Below are 9,507 nucleotides of genomic sequence, written 5' to 3' on the forward strand. Positions count from 1 at the left end.
CGGGGAGGAAGGTTTCTCCTTGGACAGTGTCACTGTCGATGATTGAAAGGGCCATCGAACCTTTCGTCGCCGGCATAGTGGAACTCTCAATGAAAGCACCAATGTCGGTGTCAAAACCGGCGGATCTTGGGTAGGGGGTCCCGAACTATGCGTCTAGGATCGATGGTAACAGGAGACGGGGGACAAGATGTTTACCCAGGTTAGGGCCCTTTCTGTTGAGGTAATACCCTACTTCCTGCTTGATTGATCTTGATGAATATGATTATTACAAGAGTTGATCTACCACGAGATCGTGATGACTAAACCCTAGAAGTCTAGCCTATATGACTATGGTAATGTATGCGATCCACTCTGGTTTATATAGACACCGGGGGGATCTCGGGTTTACATAGAGTCGGTTACATAAGAAGGAATCTACACAGTCGGTTGCCAAGCTTGCCTTCCACGCCAAGTAGAGTCCAATCCAGACACGGGTACAGTCTTCGGCCTTCATGCCTTCACAGCCCATCAGTCCGGCCCATGGATAACAGGCCGGACGCCCGAGGACCCCTTAGTCCAGGACTCCCTCAGGTATCATCTCTGAAGTTCAAGTAGAAGAAATGCTCTTGTCCAAGTAAGCAATGAAAGGAAAAAATATTGAAACAAAATACACAAGCAAAATAAAAAAGATAAAAATGAAGTTCATGTAGAATAAAAGATGCAGTACATGTAAGTAGTCCAAGTTTCAAGACTTACATGTATAGTAGCCAAACAGACCTTGGAAGTTTGTTTCAAACAGGTTAGAAGAAGCAATTGAGTACAACCACGTCTTTCTGATAAGCATGAAGAATCATGGGAATAGTTTGCAAGAACCCCTTCATGAAACGAATTAATAGTCGTAAGCATGAAGAATCCGCAGTCGATACTGCCATAAAAAAACAGTGTTAGAACAAAAAACAAAGCCAACGAATAAAAGACATCGCAACTTACGTACAACTACAGTTAAAACAGAAGTGATAAAGAGAAAAGTGGAACTCATACTTGTTAGTCTACTGGGGGACATCAATCCAATCCAAAGGGAAATGGTCAATAGAGAGAGGACTGAAGGGTGTCTCCCCGTCGTTGCTGGCATCGTTCCAAAGCTTCTTGATGTTATCAGTCATCCGCCGAAACAGGCGTACCGCACAGTCATCGTTTGGTCCATAGTAGGAGTCGAGAAGCTGGAACCTTGAATTCTTCAGGTCAAGAATATCAAAACCCAATGACCAACACCACCCAAGTGAGCAGGAATTTTAGGTGTGTCAAAAGTGGGGAAAACAACTTGAAGCAACAGAAACACACAAATCATTAAAAACTGAAAATTAATATCAAACGGTACAAAGAAAAATAAAACAATATAAACAGAGTGGATCGCAGTGCAAATTAATACAGAGACAAAGAACAAGATATTGCTTACAAATCATGTGCATCCATGCTATTTGGACCAGTCACCAAGTACTTCCTCACATGGGAATCAAATTGACCTCTGAAAATCTTGTCCTAAAATAATGCAGACAACAACAACATATGAAAATACAAATGAAACAAACAAGTTTTAACTAAAATGGTAAGGAACAAAACAGAAAAGAAATTACTATAGGGTTGACTTAAACAAACCCAATACGGCAGGATGAGTTTATCTGATCCCTGGTATTTCGCACGTAGACAATACAGTGCAATCTCAGCTACATTAGATCGAAGCATTCCGCGAGCAGAAAAAGATATTGCGACATCTTCAATAGTAGCTTCACACTCATTGTTTTGGAACATAATCTTTGATCTAAAACAAGCAATAGAAAGTAAAAGAAGTTCAGCATCAGGAACTCAAGAAGTTCATCACACATATAAGCACAAAAGTTCAACTACATCACAACAGGCAGTTCAAAAAAGCTAGATGTTCAGCACCAGAGAAGTAAAAGAAGTTCAGCAACATAGAGTAAAGAAGTTCAGGTATGAAACCATAGGCAGTTCATAGGGGTAGATGGATGTAAATTCTTACTAGCTGCACTCACCTCTGAGAAGATCATTCTTAAGCCTAGTTACACTGACATAAAATTCATCAACCTTCTTTCGGACGGTAGCAAGTTCACTATCTGCTCAGCAAAAGAAATAGAAATGAAGAGCAACATTCAAGCACATATATCACAACAGGAGCAACAAAAAAAAAACAAAAGCACATCTCAGCTACTACACCACAAAAGATAAAACCACATGATTATAAACTTCACAACCCATGCATTACAAACCTTCACCCACATAGAAACAGGTTCACTTAACTTTATTTACAAACCAGAATTCAACTTGCACCACACAGGCAGTACACAGGAAGGTCATGGACCAAAACCAACAACAAAAGGGACGGGGATGGGGAAAGAAGGGAGAAGCATGCTCCTCTCTTTATGGATTCTTTCCTAGACCAGTCGCAGCACTGGAACGATCAATCTCCTCTCCCAAGCAATCACTTTCAATCTTTTCATCGTCATCTCCAGTAGGCATTGCAGTGTCGTCGGCAAGGACACCAGCAGCAGCTGGAGCAGCTGGAGAATCTGAAACAACAAAAACCGTTGGGTGTGCTGCACTAGGAAGAGCTGGAGAACCAGCATCAACAGCAACTGATGGCTCTTCTGCAGGAGACTTCTCCGGGCCTGCAGCAGCACTACCACTAGTCTCAACAGCAGCCTCGATATGTTTCTCCAAAATGATATCTCTAGCTGTCTTGCCCCGCTCAGCATCAGAAACACCAGCGCCAATGGACGACTGAGGTTTAGTTGGGTCCACCCTGTCGGAGCAGCCGGTGCCTGACACGGCCTTGTCTGCAACCTTCTCTGGAGGAACACTAGCATCATCATTCTGTAGCAAGAACATAAAGTCATTACAAATGGGCACATAGTGATTAAATGCACAAACAAGTAAAATAAAAAATGAGACAAATGGTCAAGAAAAATGGTACTTTATTATCACTGCCTTGAACCTCATCAACTAATACATCACTCGCGGGAGCAGGTTCATGCATAGGGGCAGTTGCGCTTTCAGGTAAAACATCCTCCTCAACCCTAGCACCATCTTCAACAGCCTACAAAAAAATCATGTAGAACACAAATGCCTAATCAACAGAAGTTCAGATTACATAATTAAAGAAGGTCAGCTATGACCATTGACGCGTAGTGGAAGTCCAAATACAGTAAACATAGAAGGTCAGATATCAAACTACTATAATACAAAAGGGAACAAAAAGGGCCAGTTATGGAAAGCTCAGAAGTTCATATGCTGTAGCCCATGAAGTTCAGGAACTATAAACAGAGAAGGTCACCTAGGAAACACTAGTACCTAAAAGAAGAAGTTTAGAACACATGGAATCAATAAGGGTCACCTATGAATAAAAAACAGTAATAACTGAAAGCTAACAATGAACATTAATGCAAAGAACTATCAAAAGCCAACATAAACAAACCTCTTCGGTATGTGCCACGTGGCCTTCTTCACGACCCAAACGAACAGAATCTTGCCTATGAATCTATCTGACAACAACACTAGCCTCATCTTCAAAAGGCTTGCAACGAGCATCCTGCATTTCCTTGAATAGCCCAAAGCTTGTCCAGAGGTGGGAAGTGCTCTGACGAAGCTCAGCAAGAAATCTAGCTTCAATTGATAAAACCTCCTTCGAAGACTCAGCATGAAAACCGTGGCCGGGAGTAAGAATCCCATCCCTGCGACTAAGGCACTCAACTATTGTCGGAACACGGGCCATCTCCCCACAAACAGTTTCCAGAAGACCATCAATCCTAACCAGGGAAAGATTGGTAACATCAAACAAACCCTCGGAAGACACGCCATCTGCAGCACTCACATGGGCAGAAGAACCTCCTGGATCTATATGGGGCACCAGTATTGACATCCCGGGAGAATTCAAATCTTTGGGAAGTTCCACTCCCTAGGCCGGCGGCACGAGGCATAAGAACAAGACGTTCGTTACGCCTAAAGAACACAACCCCAACCCGTGTCTTCCACTTCATAAAAAACAAAAGTCAATGCGTCAGAAAACAATTGAAGGAACATGGAAACAAAAATATAGATGACAGTACCAGAAGTTCAAGTTAAACTACACAAGAAAGAATGATGCATAGAAACACTCACATGCAGTTTCCCAAACACCCAGTTGGCTGGTTCATCATCGCCCTTCTTGACCAAGTCAGCCGCAGCAAGCTCAAGAAGTTTGGCCTGATCCATGAAATTGATGCGAGGGGTCCTCAAGTCAGGATTAGATGTCTTGCCAATGATAAGGCAGTCAAGATACATAAGAAGCGGCGCGATGGCACAGCACGTGACAACTTTTCCTCTGCTAGTCCCTTCCTGATACCTAACAACAACCCTTCGAATATCATCAACAACCAAGTGGTAGTAGTCCATATCTGCCATATCTTCAAAGACAAGATTCTCAGCCATTGTTGCCTCCCTGGACACTCGTGTAGATGTACCAGGAATAACCACCTTCATGAAAAGAATCAGGTAAAACACCTGCAGAGCCAGATCATCCTTCGTCTCATCCTTCACAAGTTCCCCGAGGATATTCTGCAGATCCTTTGTCTTGATGCCGTCACTCCTAGCGTAGCCAAGTTTGGCCTTCAGCCTCATAACAGCATCATCAAACCCATCATTCGAGGGCCTAGGAGGGGTACGATCACCTTGAGGTAATCCAAAAAGATGATGAATAGTATCACTTGTAATACGCAGAACCTTGTTCGCCTCACCCATGTCCAGAATCATGGTTGTAGCGTCAATCCTCGTGTAGATGTTGCCCATCAAAGGACGAGAAATGTTGGAATCAACCTTCAAGTCAAACACACAACCAAAACCAGCCTTGATAACCCTCACCTTGTGCCTAAGTTGTAGCAATTTCGCGCACGTCTTGACCTGTTTCAGTGAGCAGCGAACCGTCTTGTTAAAATGTTTCGCCTCATCTCCTCCTTCGTCACCTTCTTTGGCCGCTTTGCCTCCTCTCAGGCCGCTCCACAAGCTGATACTGAAAAAAATACAATGACAAGGAAAAAAGGCAGAATAATGAGATACACAAACTACACCAAAATTCCACTAATGCCTACATAGGCAGTACAACCATCTATGACCAGAAGTTAAGATGCTTTCAAAATGTTAGAAATTTACATAGCAGAAGTTCAACCATGTACACCAAGGCAGTAATAAAACATGTATACCAACAAGTTAAGCTAATTTCCTCATGTATATATCCAGAAGTTCACCTGTGTACACAAAGGCAGTAATACCATATAGGGCAAGCAGTTCAGCTAATTTATTCGTGTATATCAAGCAGAAGGTCAGCTATGTACGCCAAGGTAGTGCAACAAACACAAAAACTACAACAAATCTACAAAAGTTTTCAAAAGCAGTAAACATGAGAGATTCATACCTGATCAGCAGCAGCACCATCATCATCGTCATCCTCGTCATCAGCATTGAAATCAGCATCATCCTTATCCTCTGGATTAACACGAGAACGCTTCTTGCCACCCTTGTTAACCTTTGCAGGTGCAACCTTACGCTTAACGCCGCATTTCTTGCCCTTACCAGATGCACTAGCACCAAGCGGAGAAGGTGTAGGCGCCGCAGTGGAAAGCACACGAGGACTACGACATGGCGTACCACCGAGGGCTTGCCCTTCGTCTTTAGCAAGTTCAGCAGCCCTTGAAACACATTGGCTCCTCCGAGGAGTAACATCACCAACTAAATGCTTCCTCGCAGCGGTCTTCTTGATTTTCTTCTTCACAGGGACAACCATGACATCAGTGCCACAAGTCAAATCTTCCTCAGCAACAGAGCAATGCCCAACCATGAGCTCAGCAACATCAACAAATTCAGGAACATCAGAACCTTTCTGAAGGCGGGCCGCCATCTTCTTGTCAGAATCTTCTTGCTTCTTCCTGTTGCGTTGGTCCTCCAGAAGAAGCTGAAGAGGCACATCCTAAGGTTGCGTGACAGGTTCAGTGCCATCAACAGACTGCGACTGCGTCTCTGACATCTGAAGAGAGCACAAAGGCACCTGAACAGAATCACAACCTTCGACTGACGGAGCCCCCTGCTCGGCAGCATCAGTGTTTTCTGATAAACCCAACTCAGATAGAACATCGTTGATGGTGTTCACAGCTTCCTCCTCTGTGGACACATCTGCAAGAACACGAAAAGCATAGCAAAAAATAAAAATAGTCAGGAACAAAAAAAATACACGATAGGAACAAGTTAAAAAAACATGGCTCGAGAATTTAAAATAAAAAGAAAAGGAGTTGCACATACTAGGTGAAGCAAGAGTTGTAGAAGCAAGATCCTCGAGGCTTGAATTATTCTCAAGGCTCGAAGCAACCTCAGCAATCACAGTCAAAGGAATAATAGGTGATTTAGCCGCATTAGATCTTGGAGCATCAGTATTAACTTCTGAAGCTCCATCTTGATCATAGGCATTTTTTTCACAACTATTCAATTCATCACCAACTACAAAAAATGCAAGTAAAAAGGTAGTTGAGTTCTAATCCGCAATCCTACACCAAAGGGTGTTCTACTTTTACATCAATGTCCAATACCCAGAAATTCAACAATACCTAACAAAGTATTAAACATAATGAACAATCTACAAATTACATACTAAATATAGAATAATCTACACCAGATGGGGTACTACATATAAGATGAATGTCCAGAAGTTCAACAATATATAACAAAGCAGTAAAACAAATGCGCAGAACAGAAGTTCAACCAAATTTCGTTATAAACAAACAATAATTAAAACCAGAAGTTCAACTATGTGACCCAAGCAAGTAGCACATAAAAAAGATGTAGCATGAGCAGAAATACTATTTCACAGGCAAACTAAAATACCAAACCATGAAAATGATCACAAAAAAAACAAAGATATACACTATAAATATGAACCATTTGGGAAGACCAACCACACTTGGTGACATAGTGCACCAGCAATTCATTTAAATAAAATTAAGCTACACTCTACTAACTTAAACTAAGGGTAAAATGCATACACATGACCTTTGTTAGAAGTTCACACTTTTAAGAATGGGCAGTCCAACTAGACAACAAAGTGAAGATATGGGCAGACATATATAAGAAAATTGCTATTTAAAATACAAGATGCAACTACATTTAAATACCTCGAGAAGGTTTTGAAGCCATGACAACACAACCCCCTTGATGAATGGAACTCCAAACCCTAGAACAACCTAGAAAAAACAGGGGAGAAATTGCATATAGTTAGCAAGTAGAAAACCATACAACAAATACAAAAAGCAACTAAATCAAACCCTAAGATGAAACAACTATAACATATCAACAATTATGAAAAGATGAACAGTAGCACATCTAGGCAAGCACAACAAAAAAAGTATCCATAAACTAACTAGCATGTGACAGACACAATCTAGACTACGAAATCAATAGCACTAATGCAATTAGATACATCAGATCCAGCATCAACCATCACACCACACCCTCTCTTACATGCATCTCACTACTGAAATCACCAAAGGGGAAATGAAATCCACACAAGCCTGAAGGGAGGAATAGCACATACAAGCATCTCATAGATAAATCTGACCACGGGGGAATGGAATCCACCCACCACACGTGCAAGAACCCTACCTAATCTGCCACCCAACCATCAGAAGAAAGGGTAGGAGGTAGATGTGAGAGCACACAGAAGAAACAGACATGCCTCGACAGATCTGGCGAAACTAAGAGCAAGCATTAGGGGGAGGTAGCATTTGTAGCTCTCCAAACGACCCCCACACGCACGAATCCGCGACGGTTTTTCCACCCCCACGACGCCACGCGCACTTTGGAACTGTGCAGGCAGTTGCGGCTTCGCTTCATAGGAGAAGAGCGCGAGCTGGGCGAGAGAGAGAGAGCGGGGTGTGGGGGAGAAATAGGAGCGTGGCGCACGACGGTTACTCCACGCACGAGCGCTGGGGACAGCAACAGAGAAGTCGGGGGGGGGGGGGTTGGAGGAGACGAGAGCAGTGGAGCGTTAGAGAGGGAGAAGAGAGCGAGCGACAGGGGGAGGGGATTTCTGACAGGTGGTGGCGAGGGAGACGGGCATTTAATGCCTCCCTGTAGTGGGGTGTTGGAGCGCCGGGGTAATTACAGTTTTACCCCCCCAACAACTGAAAAGTAAATGCATCTATTGATAAATGAATGCACCATTTGAAAGCATCTATTATAAAAAGATAAGATCACACAACAACACTGCTGGTATCCTTAAAACCAAAAATTGATGCCAAACAAAAAGGTCAAGTACACTACCGAGGGAAGAAAAATACATACACAAATAAGCACCTACAAGAACAAGAGAAAGAAGTTCACAAAATAAAGATTAGAAGTTCAAGTACACTAATCAGGGAAGTCAAGGCATATGAATAAATAAACACTAAGAAATAATAAGAAGAAGTTCAAATACAAAAACAGATGAAGTCAATATCTAACTAAAATACACAACTTAGAAACAATATAGAAGTTCAAAATTCAAATACACACAAAGTACACATGCGGATCGGCCTCGCGCTACCGCATTACTGCGCGCTAGGTTTTGACACGACGCAATGCGGTTATTCTGTTTCCACCCCCACCACACGCTCCCAAGAGCCACACCCCTAAGATAGATAGTGGGGTCATGGATGTGACGGACTCGCCTTCGCACGCGACGACGCGGCACCCCGCGTCGTCACCTGCTCCGGCTCGTTCCTGTTTCGGCCTCGCAGGGGGAGGGGAACCCCTCCCCCTGCTCGGCCTCGCGCTACTGCATTGCTGCGCGCTAGGTTTTGACATGATGCAATGCGGTTATTCTGTTTCCACCCCCACTGCACGCACCCAGAGTCACACCCCTAAGATAGATAGTGGGGTCACGGATGTGACGGACTCGCCTCCGCATGCGACGACGCGACACGCCGCGTCGTCGCCTGCTCTGGTTCGTTCTTGTCTCGGCCTCATAGGGGGAGGGGAGGGGGGTCCTGACCCCCCTCCCCCTTCTCGGCCTCGCGCTACCGCATTGCTGCGCGCTAGGTTCTGACGGGACGCAATGCGGTTATCAATGATTAACTGTTCTAAAAACAAAACAATATAAAAAATATTGATGAAGTTCAAAATTGTAAAGACACAGAAGTTCGGGGGTTTGAAAAAAAATCATATGTACATGTCAAAAAAGCAAATAAACAGGACCAAAATTCTACTAAGTTCAGGTTAAATACGTCCCGAAGTTCTACCACTGTTCGACATATGCAAACATGTTACAAAAAAAATAAAAAGTATGTATGCATACTTGGGACTAATCCCATGGTTGCACACGGGACAAACTCAAAACCAATTCAAAAATTGAAAATTACAAAAAACAAACAAACATAGAAATATAGAGCACAATGCTGCACCACCTTGAAATGTGGAAACCCAGAAGTTCAATCACTGGTACCATAAAGGTCCAAC

Source organism: Aegilops tauschii, chromosome 3 (genome assembly GCF_002575655.3).
Source record: "Aegilops tauschii subsp. strangulata cultivar AL8/78 chromosome 3, Aet v6.0, whole genome shotgun sequence".
In the NCBI taxonomy this organism is placed as follows: Eukaryota; Viridiplantae; Streptophyta; class Magnoliopsida; order Poales; family Poaceae; genus Aegilops; species Aegilops tauschii.